This window comes from Lynx canadensis, chromosome A1 (assembly GCF_007474595.2).
Source record: "Lynx canadensis isolate LIC74 chromosome A1, mLynCan4.pri.v2, whole genome shotgun sequence".
Lineage (NCBI taxonomy): Eukaryota > Metazoa > Chordata > Mammalia > Carnivora > Felidae > Lynx > Lynx canadensis.
In genome coordinates, this window is record NC_044303.2 from 124103806 (window position 1) to 124124452 (window position 20647).

General features: G+C 39.5%; 1 protein-coding gene across 4 annotated transcripts in view; it reads right to left on the reverse strand.

Annotated features, from left to right (window-relative positions):
- SLC38A9 (solute carrier family 38 member 9) overlaps positions 1-20647 on the reverse strand; it is an 89638-nt gene that overhangs the window by 51116 nt on the left and 17875 nt on the right. The gene's annotated exons all lie outside the window — the stretch shown is intronic.

Sequence of the window (20647 nt, forward strand, 5' to 3'; positions counted from 1 at the left end):
AGTAATATTTGTTTTACCTTATAAGTATTTATGGTTATGCTACAGAAAAAAAGTACCTTAAACATTCAGCAAAATTTTTAAAATATTTAGAAATGTGACTCAAAATCCCATATATTCATTTAACAAACTTATAAACAGAGAAATGTTATTTCTACCTAACACCTTTTCTAGGTTCCACTCCTTACATTCCTTAAAAACTTTTGGCTTTTAAATCTGTCTCCACCCTTCTACTGACCAGTTATACTCCTCTGAAAGTTAATAACAATTCCTTGACTTTTAAGGTTCATACTCAATGTGAAGACCTATGATTTAAAGCTGTTTGTTCCTTTATTCACATCTCCATGAAAGCTGAAGCCCTCCAACACCTGCCAAATTGGGGTAGTTTGTTAAAAAATGAAAAGGGAATCAAGTATTTAAAAATCTCAAGCAAATAAACATTCAAAATAATGAACCCACAGTACTTGTTTCTTCCTCCTTGGTAAAATGCTATGTCTGACAGGCAGATTTTCAATGAAGACAGAAAAGAAGTTAATCAAGCCACTGTACCTAGAAATTTCTTGCTGCTACAACAAAAATATTGGTAACCTCCAACTTGCTGATGTGTTTCTCGCTTTCCCTGGTGCTTATATGACACCCTTTTTCACAAAAATCCTGCTCTACATTCCAGTTTCACTCAAAATTACCAAAGGCTGAGCCTAAGGATCTTCTCTACTATGGTTAATTATTTTGTACTGGTTCTCAAAATTTATTAAATATTATTTAAGTGCCAACCAAGCATAGTTAAGCATAGTTCTAAACATTTAATAATAATTAAGACATAGAAACTGAAGGATCATAATCTGCTGGAGGAGACAGGTAAGTAAGCAATCCCAGTCCAGGGGGAAAAAATAGAAAAAGAGAGTGAGTGCTTATGAAAAACAGTGGGAGCAAGAAAGAGTGGACAGATTTGTGTGGTGTTGGGTACGTGCAGTGTACTGTGTGATCAAACAGAAGGAGAAGCTAACCCATGTCTGGCAGACCGCTAAAGAAGTAACACCTGAGGTGAATCCTAAAAGATACAGAGGTAGACAGATATGGGAAAAAGTAGGAAAGAAATAGTGTTTCCAAAAAATATGTAAGAACACGTAGAAAGAACAAGGAGAGAGAGTATGATGTGTTTTTGAAAACTGTAAGTAGTGGGAAAAGTGGTAATATCTAAGGCAAACATGGGCCAGGACACAGAAGACCTCACATGCCAATGAAGGATATGATCCAAAAGGGAAGAACCCCCAGTCTCAGACTCTTCTGCTGATTCCTTCTCTAATTCCAACCCTCAAATATCAGAGTAACCCAGAGTTTAATACAGTGGCATTTTTTCTTCTCTATCTAGAGTCATGGTCTTGGTGGTCTCATCTAGTCACATAAATTTAAATATCATGCATATGCTGATGGCACTCAAACTATCTCCAGTCTGAATTTTTTTTTTTTTTTTTTGAGAGAGAGAGGAAGCATGAGTGGAGCAGAGAGTCAGAGAGTGAGAGAGACAGAGAGAGACAGAGAGACAGAGAGAGAGAGAGAGAGAATCTTAAGCAGAATCAAGCAGGGCTTGATCCCATTACTCTGGGATCATGAACTGAGCCAAAATTAAGAGTCAGACACTCAACTGACTTAGCCAAACTCTCCCACCCATTGCGTCTCTTAGACTTCAATGCTTACCATACTAATCACACCAGCCTCTTCACAGTTCCTGAAACACTATAAACAAACACCTGCTCCAGGATCTTTGTTAGTAATTTCAGGTAAAAACAAAGCCTCTAAAGGCCTTTCCCTAAATACCTTCATGGCTTCTTCTTTCAGGTCTTTCCTCACTTGTGGAATAAGGTATTTAGCTACCCTTGACAGCATAGCTAAAATTTCAACCCAGTTCTTTACCCTTGTCATTTCATAGATCTTCTCTGCTTTACAAGATCTCCTTAGCATTTATACTCTCCAACACAATATATATTTATTTATTATTGGTAAATATATTTTATTGCCTCCAGTAAATTAAGATCCACAAGAGGAGGGACTTTTGTCAATTTGGTCACTCTTATATTCTCAGGGCATAGAATAGTACATGGCGTATTGTAAAAGCTCATTAGAGGGCACCTGGGTGGCTCTCATGATCTCACAGCTTGTGGGTTTGAGCCCCATGTTGGGCTCTGTGCTGACAGCTCAGACCCTAGAGCCTGCTTCGGATTCTGTGTCTTCCTCTCTCTCTCTGCCCCTCCTCCACTCACACTCTGTCTCTCTGTCTCAAAAAATAAACAAACATTAAAAAAAAATTAAAAGCTCATTAGAATACAATGAGTAAAGTAAGGTGTAACACTTTACAAAAAAGTTTATCTTGAAATAATTTTTTCAGGTAAACTTTATCCCCAACGTGGGGCTCAAACTCATGATTCCAACATCAAGAGTCGCACACTTACCAACTGAGCCAGCCAAATGCCCCATTATTTTGAAATAAATTAGAGTCATATAGAAGTTAGAAATATAGTACAGAAAGTATTCCCATTAACACTCCACTCAGGTTCTACAATGACATCTTATATAACCATACTACAACCATTGAAACTTGTATTACCTTTATAATCAGAAAAAAAGTGAATGAAAAATTATGGGGATAATGCTTTCAACTTTTCTGTACATTTAAAGTATTTAAAATAAAACTTGGGGGGAGAAATGATGGAGGGAGTAATCAAAGTATCAAATACTGTACAAAATGAGAAGCAACCTGTACAAAAATCAACTTAGGGTGTTAATCTGGTTAATTTGAGTTATCCTCAAACCAATTAAAAATTTTTCAGGACAGAATGATTGTGTCAAGTGCTACTGCAAAGACAAATGAGATGGGAACTGATCAATGCAATGACCACCAGTGACTTTGATATGAGTAGTCTCAGTGGAGTAGTAAGGGCAAAAGCCTGTCTGAATTGGGATCAAGAGAAAAACTGGATACGATGAGTATAAATAATCCTTGCAAAGAGTCTTCTGTAAAAAGGAACAAAAGAAATGGAGTGGTAGCTAAAGAGGTAAGTGTAAATAGTCTACAAAGTATAAAAAAAAGCATAACAAACACAATCACCTGTAATCCCATGAATGGCTTCATTCTCTTGTAAGAAAACATGAGATTCCATTGTTATAATTTTAAAATTATAAATTGCTATAATTTTAAAATCTGACAATAGCAAGCACTAGTAGGAGATAATGTAATGGAAACTGTTATACAATATAGTGGAAATGTAAACTGATAGAATTCCTGTAGAAAAGAGTTTGGCATTATCCAGTTAAGTTGAATATACACATACACCACTACCAGGCAAGTGCACTCCCAGGAATTTATCCTAGAGAAGTTCTTGCACATGTATGCTAAATACACATAGACTAATGTTTATAGGAATGTTATTTGTAAGATCTCCACACTGGAGACAACTCAAATGTCCAACAACAGTAGAATGTATACATAAACTGCAGATACTCATAGAATGAAATGCCAGAAAGCACTGGAAAGAACTATTGTTACACACAACTTGGGTGAAAATTATAAACAAAAATTCCAAAATAATACATACAGTATGATCTCATTTACATGAAGTCTACAAAAATGTAAAACTGATTTCAGTATTTTAGGGATACAGAGACAATAAATAATGAAAAGTAGGGAAATGGTCACACAAATGGGAGAAGAGTGTTTACCTATAGAGGAAGGAAGAGTGTTTGGTGAAAGACATATGAGGAACATATGAGGTGCTGTTATAGCTAGACCTTCGTGTTGGTTGTACAGGTATTGGCTTTATAATTATCTTTAAAATTGTGCTTAAGAGCTATACAGTCTTCTGCACACATATGTGATTAAAGACTTTAAAAACAGGTCTTTAACACATTTTTTCAAAATTTAGTAATGAGATCAAAAGGGACCATAACATCTTCTGTATCATACAGAAATTTACTGGTTATAGGAGTGCCTAGGTGGTTTGGTTGGTTAAGCATCTGAGTCTTGATTTGGACTCAGGTCATGATCTCACGGTTCCTGAATTTGAGACCTGCATCAGGCCCTGTGCTGCTAGCACAGAGCCTACTTAGGATTCTCTGTCTACCTCTCAAAAATAAATAATTAAACACACACACACAAAAAGACATTTATTGGTTATCTTTTGGCAAAATACCTTAAAGAGTGTCAAACTTAAATACAAGTTATCTACTTTTTGCTATAAAAAGTCAACTGTGGAAGAGGGCAGGAAGATGGCGGCGAAGGACGATGCTGGGCTCACCGCGTCCTGCTGATCGCTTAGATTCCACCCACATCTGCCTAATTTACCCTGATAACCACCAGAAGACTAGCAGAACGGACTCTCTGGAGCCAAGTGTAGACTGAGAGGCCCACGGAAGGGGGTAGGAAGGGCGGAGAGGCGATGTGCGCTACAGAGACTGGCGGGAGGGAGCCAGGACAGTGGAGGGGCAGCCAGCCCACCACGCACGGCAGAGCCCCCAAGTCTGGCTTGTAAAAGCGGAGGGGCTGGACGGAGTGTGTTCTGACAACCAGTGGGACTTAACATCTGGAATGTTATAAGTCAACAGCTCTGCTCGGAGAGCGGAAGGGAGAGTTGTTGAGCCCGGGAGGACGGAGCTCAGCTTGGTGGGGAACAAAGGCACTGGGAAGGGCCATCTCCCTCACCCATCCCCCAGCCAAAATCCCAAAGGGAGCCAGTTCCCGTCACAGAACTTGCCTGCACCTTGCAAACACCCAACGCTGTGCTTCTGTGGATCCATCCCTCCAATGGGTCTGCCTCCCTCCCGGTGCCACAGGGCCCCTCCCTAAGCGGACCACCAAAGGCAAAGTGAGCTGACCCTGCCCCTCCAGCCCCTGTGCACCTTGCAGATCCACCCCGGCTAATACGCGAGATCCCATCGAAGCCGTACCACAAGACTAGTAGTGTGCAAGTAGCCCGAACAGAGGCCACACCACTCCACAGTGAGTACTTCCCCTGGGAGAGGGGAAGTTAAGGTACACACCAGTCTGACTGTGGCCCCAGCAGTGGGCTGGGGGCAGACATCAGGACTGACTGCGCCCCGCCCACCAACACAAGTTACTCCAGACAGCACAGAGGAAGAGCCCTGAAGTTCCACGCCACTCCAGGGACTATCCAAAATGACGAAAGGGAGGAATTCTCCTCAAAAGAAACTCCAGGAAGTAGCAACAGCTAACGAATTGATCAAAAATGATTTAAGCAATATAACAGAAAATGACAGCAGAGAATCTATTTGTACAGAGATCAAGGGACTAAGAAACAGTCAGGAGGAGCTAAAAATGCTATAAATGAGCTGCAAATAAAATGGAGGCAACCACAGCTCGGATTGAACAGGCAGAGGAGAAAATAGGCAAATTAGAAGATAAAATTATGGAAAAAGAAGAAGCTGAGAAAAAGAGAGATAAAAAAATCCAGGAGTATGAGGGGAGACTTAGAGAACTAAGTGACATAATTAAGCGAAATAATGTATGCATAATTGGGATTCCAGAGGAGGAAGAGAGAGGGAAAGGTGCTTAAGGTGTACTTGAAGAAATCATAGCTGAGAACTTCCCTGATCTGGGGAAGGAAAAAAGCATTGAAATCCAAGAGGCACAGAGAACTCCTTTCAGATACAACCTGAATCGATCTTTTCACGACATAGCATAGTGAAACTGGCAAAATATAAGGACAAAGAGAAAATTCTGAAAACAGCTAGGGATAAATATGCTCTAACATTTAAAGGGAGATCGATAAGACTCATGATGGATATGTCTACTGAAATTTGGAAGGCCAGAAAGGAATGGCAGGAAATCTTCAATGTGATGAACAGAAAAAATATGCAGCCGAGAATCTTTTATCCAGCATGTCATTTAGAATAGAAGGAGAGATAAAGGTCTTCCCAAACAAACAAAAACTGAAGGAATTCAGCACCACTAAATCAGCCCTACAAGAGATCCTAGAGGGGATCCTGTGAGACAAAGTACCAGAAACATCACTGCAAGCATGAAACCTACAGACATCACAATGACTCTAAACCCATATCTTTCAATAATAACACTGAATGTAAATGGACTAAATGCTCCAACCAAAAGACATAGGATATCAGAATGGATAAAAAAAAAACAAGACCCATCTATTTGCTGTCTACAAGAGACTCATTTTAGACCTGAGGACACCTTCAGATTGAAAGTGAGGGGATGGAGAACTATCTATCATGCTACTGGAAGTCCAAAGAATGCTGGACTAGCCATACTTATATCAGACAAACTAGACTTCAAATTAAAGGCTGTAACAAGAGATGAAGAAGGGCATTATATAATAATTACAGGGTCAATCCATCAGGATGAGCTAACAATTATAAACGTCTATGTGCGGAATACGGGAGTCCCCAAATATATAAAACAATTAATCACAAACATAAGGAACCTTATTGATAAGAATGTGGTAATTGCAGGGGACTTTAATATTCCACTTACAACACTGGATAGATCATCTAGACACAGGATCAATAAAGAAACAAGGGCCCTGAATGATACACTGGATCAGATGGGCTTGACAGATATATTGAGAACTCTGCATCCCAAAGCAACAGATATACTTTCTTCTCGAGTGCACATGGAACCTTCTCCAAGATAGATCACATACTGGTCACAAAACAGCCCTTCATAAGTATACAAGAATTGAAATCATACCATGCATACTTTCAGACCACAATGCTATGAAGCTTGAAATCAACCACAGGAAAAAGTCTGGAAAACCTCCAAAAGCATGGAGGTTAAAAAACACCCTACTAAAGAATGAATGGATCAACCAGGCAATTAGAGAAGAAATTAAAAAATATATGGAAACAAATGAAAATTAAAATACAACAATCCAAACGTTTTGGGATGCAGCGAAGGCAGTCCTGAGAGGAAAATACATTGCCATCCAGGCCTATCTCAAGAAACAAGAAAAATCCCAAATACAAAATCTAACAGCACACCTAAAGGAAATAGAAGCAAAACAGTAAAGACACCCCAAATCCAGCAGAAGAAGAGAAATAATAAAGATCAGAGCACAAATAAACAATATAGAATCTAAAAAAACTGTAGAGCAGATCAATGAAACCAAGAGTTGGTTTTTTGAAAAAATAAACAAAATTGACAAACCTCTAGCCAGGCTTCTCAAAAAGAAAAGGGAGATGACCCAAATAGATAAAATCATGAATGAAAATGGAATGATTACAACCAATCCCTCAGAAATAATCAGGGAATACTATGAAAAATTATACGCCAACAAACTGGACAACCTGGAAGAAATGGACAAATTCCTAAACACCCACACACTTCCAAAACCCAAACAGGAAGAAATAGAAAGCTTGAACAGACCCATAACCAGCGAAGAAATTGAATCAGTTATCAAAAATCTCCCAACAAATAAGAGTCCAGTCCCAGATGGCTTCCCAGAGGAATTCTACCAGACATTTAAAGCAGAGATAACACCTATCCTTCTCAAGCTATTCCAAAAAATAGGAAGGGAAGGAAAACTTCCAGACTCATTCTATGAAGCCAGAATTAGTTTGATTCCTAAACTAGACAAAGACCCAGTAAAAAAAGAGAACTACAGGCCAACATCCCTGATGAATATGGATGCAAAAATTCTTTTTTATTTTATTTTATTTTATTTTATTTTTTTATATATGAAATTTATTGACAAATTGGTTTCCATTCAACACCCAGTGCTCATCCCAAAAGGTGCCCTACTCAATACCCATCACCCACCCTCCCCTCCCTCCCACCCCCCATCAACCCTCAGTTTGTTCTCAGTTTTTAAGAGTCTCTTATGCTTTGGCTCTCTCCCACTCTAACGTCTTTTTTTTTTTTTTCCCTTCCCCTCCCCCATGGGTTCCTGTTAAGTTTCTCAGGATCCACATAAGAGTGAAACCATATGGTATCTGTCTTTCTCTGTATGGCTTATTTCACTTAGCATCACACTCTCCAGTTCCATCCACGTTGCTACAAAAGGCCATATTTCATTTTTTCTCATTGCCACGTAGTATTCCATTGTGTATATAAACCACAATTTCTTTATCCATTCATCAGTTGATGGACATTTAGGCTCTTTCCATAATTTGGCTATTGTTGAGAGTGCTGCTATGAACATTGGGGTACAAGTGCCCCTATGCATCAGTACTCCTGTATCCCTTGGGTAAATTCCTAGCAGTGCTATTGCTGGGTCATAGGGTAGGTCTATTTTTAATTTTCTGAGGAACCTCCACACTGCTTTCCAGAGCGGCTGCACCAATTTGCATTCCCACCAACAGTGCAAGAGGGTTCCCGTTTCTCCACATCCTCTCCAGCATCTATAGTCTCCTGATTTGTTCATTTTGGCCACTCTGACTGGCGTGAGGTGATACCTGAGTGTGGTTTTAATTTGTATTTCCCTGATAAGGAGCGACGCTGAACATCTTTTCATGTGCCTGTTGGCCATCTGGATGTCTTCTTGAGAGAAGTGTCTATTCATGTTTTCTGCCCATTTCTTCACTGGGTTATTTGTTTTTCGGGTGTGGAGTTTGGTGAGCTCTTTATAGATTTTAGATACTAGCCCTTTGTCCGATATGTCATTTGCAAATATCTTTTCCCATTCCGTTGGTTGCCTTTTAGTTTTGTTGGTTGTTTCCTTTGCTGTGCAGAAGCTTTTTATCTTCATAAGGTCCCAGTAATTCACTTTTGCTTTTAATTCCCTTGCCTTTGGGGATGTGTCGAGGAAGAGATTGCTACGGCTGAGGTCAGAGAGGTCTTTTCCTGCTTTCTCCTCTAAGGTTTTGATGGTTTCCTGTCTCACATTTAGGTCCTTTATCCATTTTGAGTTTATTTTTGTAAATGGTGTGAGAAAGTGGTCTAGTTTCAACCTTCTGCATGTTGCTGTCCAGTTCTCCCAGCACCATTTGTTAAAGAGGCTGTCTTTTTTCCATTGGATGTTCTTTCCTGCTTTGTCAAAGATGAGTTGGCCATACGTTTGTGGGTCTAGTTCTGGGGTTTCTATTCTATTCCATTGGTCTGTGTGTCTGTTTTTGTGCCAATACCATGCTGTCTTGATGATGACAGCTTTGTAGTAGAGGCTAAAGTCTGGGATTGTGATGCCTCCTGCTTTGGTCTTCTTCAAAATTCCTTTGGCTATTCGGGGCCTTTTGTGGTTCCATATGAATTTTAGGATTGCTTGTTCTAGTTTCGAGAAGAATGCTGGTGCAATTTTGATTGGGATTGCATTGAATGTGTAGATAGCTTTGGGTAGTATTGACATTTTGACAATATTTATTTTTCCAATCCATGAGCAGGGAATGTCTTTCCATTTCTTTAAATCTTCTTCAATTACCTTCATAAGCTTTCTATAGTTTTCAGCATACAGATCCTTTACATCTTTGGTTAGATTTATTCCTAGGTATTTTATGCTTCTTGGTGCAATTGTGAATGGGATCAGTTTCTTTATTTGTCTTTCTGTTGCTTCATTGTTAGTGTATAAGAATGCAACTGATTTCTGGACATTGATTTTGTATCCTGCAACTTTGCTGAATTCATGTATCAGTTCTAGCAGACTTTTGGTGGAGTCTATCGGATTTTCCATGTATAATATCATGTCATCTGCAAAAAGTGAAAGCTTGACTTCATCTTTGCCAATTTTGATGCCTTTGATTTCCTTTTGTTGTCTGATTGCTGATGCTAGAACTTCCAGCCCTATGTTAAACAACAGCGGTGAGAGTGGACATCCCTGTCGTGTTCCTGATCTCAGGGAAAAAGCTCTCAGTTTTTCCCCGTTGAGGATGATGTTAGCTGTGGGCTTTTCATAAATGGCTTTTATGATCTTTAAGTATGTTCCTTCTATCCCGACTTTCTCAAGGGTTTTTATTAAGAAAGGGTGCTGGATTTTGTCAAAGGCCTTTTCTGCATCGATTGACAGGATCATATGGTTCTTCTCTTTTTTTTTGTTAATGTGATGTATCACGTTGATTGATTTGCGAATGTTGAACCAGCCCTGCATCCCAGGAATGAATCCCACTTGATCATGGTGAATAATTCTTTTTATATGCTGTTGAATTCGATTTGCTAGTATCTTATTGAGAATTTTTGCATCCATATTCATCAGGGATATTGGCCTGTAGTTCTCTTTTTTTACTGGGTCTCTGTCTGGTTTAGGAATCAAAGTAATACTGGCTTCATAGAATGAGTCTGGAAGTTTTCCTTCCCTTTCTATTTCTTGGAATAGCTTGAGAAGGATAGGTATTATCTCTGCTTTAAACGTCTGGTAGAACTCCCCTGGGAAGCCATCTGGTCCTGGACTCTTATTTGTTGGGAGATTTTTGATAACCGATTCAATTTCTTCGCTGGTTATGGGTCTGTTCAAGCTTTCTATTTCCTCCTGATTGAGTTTTGGAAGAGTGTGGGTGTTCAGGAATTTGTCCATTTCTTCCAGGTTGTCCAATTTGTTGGCATATAATTTTTCATAGTATTCCCTGATAATTGTTTGTATCTCTGAGGGATTGGTTGTAATGATTCCATTTTCATTCATGATTTTATCTATTTGGGTCATCTCCCTTTTCTTTTTGAGAAGCCTGGCTAGAGGTTTGTCAATTTTGTTTATTTTTTCAAAAAACCAACTCTTGGTTTCGTTGATCTGCTCTACAGTTTTCTTAGATTCTATATTGTTTATTTCTGCTCTGATCTTTATTATTTCTCTTCTTCTGCTGGGTTTGGGGTGTCTTTGCTGTTCTGCTTCTATTTCCTTTAGGTGTGCTGTTAGATTTTGTATTTGGGATTTTTCTTGTTTCTTGAGATAGGCCTGGATGGCAATGTATTTTCCTCTCAGGACTGCCTTCGCTGCGTCCCAAAGCGTTTGGATTGTTGTATTTTCATTTTCGTTTGTTTCCATATATTTTTTGATTTTCTCTAATTGCCTGGTTGACCCACTCATTCGTTAGTAGGGTGTTCTTTAACCTCCATGCTTTTGGAGGTTTTCCAGACTTTTTCCTGTGGTTGATTTCAAGCTTCATAGCATTGTGGTCTGAAAGTATGCATGGTATAATTTCAATTCTTGTAAACTTATGAAGGGCTGTTTTGTGACCCAGTATATGATCTATCTTGGAGAATGTTCCATGTGCACTCGAGAAGAAAGTATATTCTGTTGCTTTGGGATGCAGAGTTCTAAATATATCTGTCAAGTCCATCTGATCCAGTGTCTCATTCAGGGCCCTTGTTTCTTTATTGACCGTGTGTCTAGATGATCTATCCATTTCTGTAAGTGGGGTGTTAAAGTCCCCAGCAATTACCACATTCTTATCAATAAGGTTGCTTCTGTTTATGAGTAATTGTTTTATATATTTGGGGGCTCCGGTATTCGGCGCATAGACATTTATAATTGTTAGCTCTTCCTGATGGATAGACCCTGTAACTATTATATAATGTCCTTCTTCATCTCTTGTTACAGCCTTTAATTTAAAGTCTAGTTTGTCTGATATAAGTATGGCTACTCCAGCTTTCTTTTGGCTTCCAGTAGCATGATAAATAGTTCTCCATCCCCTCACTCTGAATCTAAAGGTGTCCTCAGGTCTAAAATGAGTCTCTTCTAGACAGCAAATAGATGGGTCTTGTTTTTTTATCCATTCTGATACCCTATGTCTTTTGGTTGGCACATTTAATCCATTTACATTCAGTGTTATTATAGAAAGATATGGGTTTAGAGTCATTGTGATGTCTGTATGTTTTATGCTTGTAGTGATGTCTCTGGTACTTTGTCTCACAGGGTCCCCCTTAGGATCTCTTGTAGGGCTGGTTTAGTGGTGACAAATTCCTTCAGTTTTTGTTTGTTTGGGAAGACCTTTATCTCTCCTTCTATTCTAAATGACAGACTTGCTGGATAAAGGATTCTCGGCTGCATATTTTTGCTGTCTAGCACCCTGAAAATCTCGTGCCAATTCTTTCTGGCCTGCCAAGTTTCAAAAGAGAGATCAGTCACGAGTCTTATAGGTCTCCCTTTATATGTGAGGGCACGTTTACCCCTTGCTGCTTTCAGAATTTTCTCTTTATCCTTGTATTTTGCCAGTTTCACTATGATATGTCGTGCAGAAGATCGATTCAAGTTACGTCTGAAGGGAGTTCTCTGTGCCTCTTGGATTTCAATGCCTTTTTCCTTCCCCAGTTCAGGGAAGTTCTCAGCTATTATTTCTTCAAGTACCCCTTCAGCACCTTTCCCTCTCTCTTCCTCCTCTGGAATACCAATTATGCGTATATTATTTCTTTTTAGTGTATCACTTAGTTCTCTAATTTTCCCCTCATACTCCTGGATTTTTTTATCTCTCTTTTTCTCAGCTTCCTCTTTTTCCATAACTTTATCTTCTAGTTCACCTATTCTCTCCTCTGCCTCTTCCATCCGAGCTGTGGTGGTTTGCATTTTGTTTTGCATTTCCTTTAAAGCGTTTTTCAGCTCCTCGTGACTGTTCCTTAGTCCCTTGATCTCTGTAGCAAGAGATTCTCTGCTGTCCTGTATACTGTTTTCCAGCCCAGCGATTAATTTTATGACTATTATTCTAAATTCACTTTCTGTTATATTATTTAAATCCTTTTTGATCAGCTCATTAGCTGTTGTTATTTCCTGGAGATTCTTCTGAGGGGAATTCTTCCGCTTGGTCATTTTGGATAGTGCCTGGTGTGGTGAGGACCTGCAGGGCACTTCCCCTGTGCTGTGGTGTATAACTGGAGTTGGTGGGTGGGGCCGCAGTCCGACCTGATGTCTGCCCCCAGCCCACCGCTGGGGCCACAGTCAGACTGGTGTGTGCCTTCTCTTCCCCTCTCCTAGGGGTGGGATTCCTGTGGGGTTGCATGGCCCGTCTGGGCTACTTGCACACTGCCAGGCTTGTGATGCTGGGGATCTGGCGTATTAGCTGGGGTGGGAAGGCAAGGTGCACGGCGGGAGGGGGGGCAGGCTTAGCTCGCTTCTCCTTAGGTGATCCACTTCAGGAGGGGCCCTGTGGCAGCCGGAGGGAGTCAGGTCCGCTGCCGGAGGTTTGGCTCCGCAGAAGCACAGAGTTGGGTGTTTGCGCGGAGCGAGCAATTTCCCTGGCCGGAACCGGTTCCCTTTGGGATTTTGGCTGGGGGATGGGCGGGGGAGATGGTGCTGGCGAGCGCCTTTGTTCCCCGCCAAACTGAGCTCTGTCGTCCGGGGGCTCCGCAGCTCACCCTCCCTTTGTCCTCCAGCCTTCCCGCTTCCCGAGCAGAGCTGTTAACTTATGACCTCCCAGACGCTAAGTTGCGCTTGCTGTCGGAACACAGTCCGTCAGGCCCCTCCGCTTTTGCAAGCCGGACTCGGGGGCTCTGCTTGGCTGGCGAGCCGCCCCTCCGCCCCGGCTCCCTCCCGCCAGTCCGTGGAGCGCGCACCGCCTCGCCGCCCTTCCTACCCTCTTCCGTGGGCCTCTCGTCTGCACTTGGGTCCGGTGACTCCGTTCTGCTAATCCTCTGGCGGTTTTCTGGGTTATTTAGGCAGGTGTAGGTGGAATCTAAGTGATCAGCAGGACGCGCGGTGAGCCCAGCGTCCTCCTATGCCGCCATCTTCCTGCGCCTCCAAAAATTCTTAATAAGATACTAGCAAATCGAATTCAAAAGCGTATAAAAAGAATTATTCACCATGATCAAGTGGGATTCATTCCTGGGCTACAGGGCTGGTTCAACATTCGCAAATCAATCAATGTGATACATCACATTAATAAAACAAAATATAAGAACCATATGATCCTGTCAATCAATGCACAAAAAGCATTTGACAAAATTCAGCATCCTTTCTTAATAAAAACCCTCGAGAAACTCGGGATAGAAGGAACATACTTAAACATCATAAAAGCCATTTATAAGAAGCCCACAGCTAATATCATCCTCAATGGGGAAAAACAGCTTTCTCCCTGAGATCAGGAACACAAAAGGGATGTACACTCTCACTGCTGTTGTTTAACATAGTGTTGGAGGTTCTAGCATCAGCAGTCAGACAACGAATGGAAATCAAAGGTATCAAAATTGGCAAAGATGAAGTCAAGCTTTCACTTTTTGCAGATGACATATTATACATGGAAAACCCAACAGACTCCACCAAAAGTCTGCTAGAACTGATACATGAATTCAGCAAAGTTGCAGGATACAAAATTAATGTACAGAAATCAGTTGCATTCTTATACACTAATAATGAAGCAATAGAAAGAAAAAGAAACTGATCTCATTCACAATTGCACCAAGAATCATTAAATACCTAGGAATAAACCTAACCAAAGATGTAAAAGATCTGTATGCTGAAAACTATAGAAAGCTTATGAAGGAAATTGAAGAAGATATAAAGAAATGGAAAAACATTCCATGCTCATGGATTGGAAGAATAAATATTGTTAAAATGTCAATACTACCCAAAACTATCTACACATTCAATGCAATCCCAATCAAAATAGCTTCTAGTTCTCGAAGCTAGGACAAGCAATCCTAAAATTCATATGGAACCACAAAAGACCCCGAATAGCCAAAGTAATGTTGAACAAGAAGACCAAAGCAGGAGGCATCACAATCCCAGACTTTAGCCTCTACTACAAAGCTGTAATCATCAAGACAGCATGGTATTGGCACAAAAACAGACACACAGACCAATGGAATAGAATAGAAACCCCAGAACTAGACCCACAAACGTATGGCCAACTCATCTTTGACAAAGCAGGAAAGAACATCCAATGGAAAAAAGACAGTCTCTTTAACAAATGGTGCTGGGAGAACTGGACAGCAACATGCAGTGGGTGGAAACTATACCACTTTCTTATACCATTCACAAAAATAAACTCAAAATGGATAAAGGACTTGAATGTGAGACAGGAAACCATCAAAACCTTAGAGGAGAAAGCAGGAAAAGACCTCTCTGACCTCAGCCGTAGCAATCCCTTACTCGACACATCCCCAAAGGCAAGGGAATTAAAAGCAAAAGTGAATTACTGGGACCTTATGAAGATAAAAAGCTTCTGCACAGCAAAGGAAACAACCAACAAAACTAAAAGGCAACCAACGGAATGGGAAAAGATATTTGCAAATGACATATCGGACAAAGGGCTAGTATCCAAAATCTATAAAGAGCTCACCAAACTCCACACCCGAAAAACAAATAACCCAGTGAAGAAATGGGCAGAAAACATGAATAGACACTTCTCTCAAGAAGACATCCAGATGGCCAACAGGCATATGAAAAGATGTTCAACGTCGCTCCTCATCAGGGAAATACAAATGAAAACCACTCAGATATCACCTCATGCCAGTCAGAGTGGCCAAAATGAACAAATCAGGAGACTATAGATGCTGGAGAGGATGTGGAGAAACGGGAACCCTCTTGCACTGTTGGTGGGAATGCAAATTGGTGCAGCCGCTCTGGAAAGCAGTGTGGAGGTTCCTCAGAAAATTAAAAATAGACCTACCCTATGACCCAGCAATAGCACTGCTAGGAATTACCCAAGAGATACAGGAGTACTGATGCATAGGGGCACTTGTACCCCAATGTTTATAGCAGCACTCTCAACAATAACCAAATTATGGAAAGAGCCTAAATGTCCATCAACTGATGAATGGATAAAGAAATTGTGGTTTATATACACAATGGAGTACTACGTGGCAATGAGAAAGAACGAAATACGGCCTTTTGTAGCAACGTGGATGCAACTGGAGAGTGTGATGCTAAGTGAAATAAGCCATACAGAGAAAGACAGATACCATATGTTTCCACTCTTATGTGGATCCTGAGAAACTTAACAGAAACCCATGGGGGAGGGGAAGGAAAAAAAAGAAGAAAAAGAGGTTAGAGTGGGAGAGAGAGCCAAAGCATAAGAGACTCTTAAAAACTGAGAACAAACTGAGGGTTGATGGGGGGTGGGAGGGATGGGAGGGTAGGTGATGGGCATTGAAGAGGGCATCTTTTGGGATGAGCACTGGGTGTTGTATGGAAGCTAATTTGACAATAAATTTCATATAATAAAAAAAAAAACAATAGCTAAATTATGGAAAGAGCCTAAATGTCCATCAACTGATGAATGGATAAAGAAATTATGGTTTATGTACACAATGGAATACTACATGGCAATGAGAAAGAATGAAATATGGCCCTCTGTAGCAACATGGATGGAACTGGACAGTGTTATGCTAAGTGAAATAAGTCATACAGAGAAGGACAGATTCCATGTTTTCACTCCTATGTGGATCCTGAGAAACTTAACAGAAGATCATGGGGGAGGGGAAGAAAACAAATGGTTTAGAGGGAGGGAGCCAAAACATAATAGACTCCTAAAAACTGAGAACAAATTGAGGGTTTATGGGGGGTGGGAGGGAGGGGCGGGTGGGTGATGGTTATTGAGGGCACCTGTTGGGATGAGCACTGGGTGTTGTATGGAAACCAATTTGACAATAAATTTCATAATTAAAAAAAAAAGTCAACTGTGCCAAATTTGTTAATTCTTATTGTGATGGTAAGTTGCTATCAACAGCATGCTACATAGGTACAGAGCATATATTAAAAACCAAAAAGGCCTTGTGATGCTTGGGTGGCTCGATCAGTTAAGCATCTGACTTTGGTTCAGGTCATGACCTCGTGGTTTGTGAGCTGGAGCCCCACATCCGGCTCTGTGCTAACAGCTGAGAGCTTGGAGCCTGCTTCAAATTCTTTGTCTCCCTCTTTCTTTGCCCTTCCCCTACTCACACTCTGTCTCTCTCTCAAAAATAAATAAACATTAAAAAAATTTAAAAAACCAAAAAGCCCTCACATACTTAATCTATCTCCCTTCAAGGCACAGATGATATTTTGACAATGACTGAGAAAGTAGTTTTGCTTTTTAAAAATTCACATTGAACACAGAATATTCTGTAATGGATGTTTAGAAATTTTTCCATTTGTTACATGATTCTATTGCTGAAAATGATGTCTGTCACCAATAAAAATTCATACCTGTAATTTTACATACATGGATGAAAATTTTTTAATATTTAAAAACTTCCAAAGTATGTAAATGGTCTTTAAGTCTGTTATTAAACATAAAAAAGTCAAAATAATAATTTTAATAATGGAGCAAATGACAACACTAGTTAGTATCTTTGTATTTCATGTAATACAAGTTATCAATCAGTATTTTCACTAAAAAGTGTTTATAGAGTACAAAATGTTTAAAAATCAGTGAAGTTAAACATTCAAAATATTTCAAATATGGAAATTTGCAAATATAAATCTTCAAATAAAACATAAGTTTATAACACTTTTTTTTAAGTTTATTCATTTATTTTGAAAGAGAGAGAGAGAACAAGTGGAGGAGTGGCAGAAAGAGAGGGGGACAGAGGATCCAAAGCAAGCTCTTTGCTGACAGCACAGAGCCTGATGCAGGGCTCGAACTCACAAACCGTGAGATCATGACCTGAACCGAAGTCAGACACTTAACCGAGTGAATGACCGAGTCGGGTTTTTTTATATGACATCTTTTTTATAAGCTTTATAAAAAACTATAAAAGTTGATAAACTTTTTAATAAACATTTAAAAAAGTTATAATTCTAAAGTAAATTATTAGGTAAGACTATATCTAATGTTTCTTTCCCCTTTGCTTCCTTGTACCCTGGTTACTTTCCAAACTGACACTTCTGAAAAAACTGGTCCAGAAGAACTTCAAGACCTTCCTGAAATATTTAGTGCCCCTTCAGTGGAGTGTTCAGACTAGGTGGGCAGCTCCTCCACTCTGGCCAGAAGCTACGGAGTTGTAGCAGTTTTGATTTCTACCACAGTTAACTTGGTAGGGATAGTTCTGTCTATTAAGTTCTCCCCTTCCCCAGCAGAGAGATTAGCCACCTCTGAAGATGCAACTGTCTTTCCCCCACCTTCTCCAGGTGTGTATATGTTGGGGAGTAAATGCTAGAACTGAGCTGAAAGTAGAGCCAGAATGATGTAAGAAATGAAGGAGGAGAGAGTGGGGGATAATTTGGAGAGAGAACCAAAAAAGGGGAACAAAACTACTGGTTGTTTTCAAATTAACAGTATTAAAAAAACACTAGTATTTTGGACTTTAAAAATAGCATGGGATACTAGAATATACAAAATAGCACTGCAATCACTCAATGTAAGAACTGAGTGACATCAGGGAGGATGAAAATCTACCAAGTAAATTTCAACAAAAACTTCCACATAATTGCTGGATGAGACACAAATAAACTTCAAATCAGTTTGAATTACTGTGTGGCAAAATACTATAAAATATTTTAAAGTAATAGAGCACATTCACTTATTATTGATAATACACATAAGTTTTAATATACTGTTCATAAATAAAATTTAATTATCAAGATTATATCTTATAATTTCTATTTTATGTTTTATAATGTACATAATAACGTTCAGAAGTATAAGTACATACTTTGCAAATGAATACCCACACGTATGTACACACATACACATATTCAGTCCCATCATTTTTAGATTATTTTATTTTTTAACTGATAAGGGTGGTATGATGAAAAAAGTAAATGTTAATTAACCCCTGGTTGAAAGTTATGGGTTCCTTATTTTAGAATTCTAAGCTTTATTTAGCTGTAAGAACTTCATCAATACCATATGGGCACAGAACTTCACCTGAATATTAATTCTCAGGCCTGTGTATCTTAATTAAATATGGTTCTGCTAAGAATGAATTTCAAAATTCTTGAATTCAATGAAATTCAAGCTTTCACATTTTGGTTTAAGAGAATCTGTAAATTGTTTTAATTCTACTGTCCTAAAAACAATTCTTTTAGGGCCACAAAATGAGCAGTAACAGCAATGTGAGGGTTTTTGTTTGTTTTTAGTATCAGCACTGAATTGAGGCTAAAAGAATTTTAAAAAATTTCAAGTTAGAAGCACTTGTATATAAATACTAATATATAGTTCTTCAATTTTTCTCTAGGTTGAAGTAAAACAGTAACACCACCACACTCCATCCTTTCTTCTACCTAGAAAAAGCAGACTCAAAGGGAACATGGTGAGTAACTTCAACAAAGAAAGATTAGGAATGTGGGGAATCTGGTTTTCAGTCTGTTTGTTAAGTCTGTTAACAACTCTCTAGTTGTATACCTGCAATTGGTTTCATCACTTTTGCAGTAATTATACCATTGCACTAAATGCCTTTTGACCATATACTTGGATACGTTAAAAATACTGAATAGACAGAGAAAGATGCCAGTCCAATTCTTCACACCCTTTCCTCCCAATAAGACCTACTTGGACTTGACCCTAATGAGCACCAGTCAAACCAAGTGGGATACTTCTTTCTTCAGGCTTCTCCAAATAACGTTAATGAGGGAGGAAGGGAAGAAAATAAAGCAGAACTAACTCCAAGGTGACAAATAGCAAGATCAGATATAACATATAGATCTAGGGAAAACAGAAAGATCTAGGAAAAGAAGTGGAAGCAAATCATGTAAGCAGATAGGGATACAACAGAGAAGTTGAGCAAACAAAGACATTTGGAAAAAGAGGAAGGAGGAAAAAATATATAAGAACAAATATTTCAGAGAATAAAAGGATTCCGATGGGACTAGAAATAAGATCCCATTTAAAGCATTTCTAGCTTAAATAGCATTCTCTTTAAGCATTTAGCAAAAAAGTGTTCCAGTGGGGGAAAAAAATAGTGGAACATAGGGCGAAGGGTGAGAGAAGTGGACTGAAGAGGGAAAGGAGAGGGAAGAGAGTAGGAGGAAAAAGAAGGAAGAGAGGGAGAGTATAGAAAGTAGTGCTACAACCAGCATGTTGGCCATCTGCTCTATGCTTCTGCTAAATCCCTTGTCCCATCTACTTAACACAGACGGCACGTTCCTCAAAATGTAATTTATGCAGGTCTGGAAACCAATCTTCCTGGGAAAACTACTTTTCTACCTTTTGTTGTACATCTCCATAATCCCAAACTATGAAACTACTAAGGCTCAGTAACCACTTCCAATCACTATTATTGGGCCAGGATCTACCCTTACAAATAAACTCCTCACTTTGCTTTGTCAGTCCTTCTCTCCCCTAAAACCACAATTATTGCTATTCAGTATTATTGACAGATGAAACAGAAAGAGGCTAGCTTACATGTGTGCAAACTAGTTCACATTCTAAAAATCCAGGGGCCACAGCAACATGTATTGTAAGACATCAGGAATGTTGCTTATTTTGTTTTATTTTTTTAATTTTTAAAATGTTTTTATATTTTAATTTTTGAGACAGAGAGAGAGAGAGAGAGAGAGAGACAGAGACAGAGACAAAGCTTGAGCAGGGGAGGGGCACAGAGAGAAGGAGACACAGAATCTGAAACAAGCTCCATGCTCCAAGCTATCAGCACAGAGCCCCACACAGGGCTTCAACCAGTGAACTACGGGATCATGACCTGAGCTATAGTTGGACGCTTAACTGACTGAGCCACCCAGATGCCCTAGCATGCTGCTTATTTTAAATATCTACTTCTACTCCACTGGCTTACCAGACCTCTTGCAATGTTATCAATTACAAAAATCTAACTTTTAGGTTATGCTTTTGTATTTCCAGGTTTGCCATATTAAAATGCAAATAGCCATAGAAAGATAATAGACTAAATCTC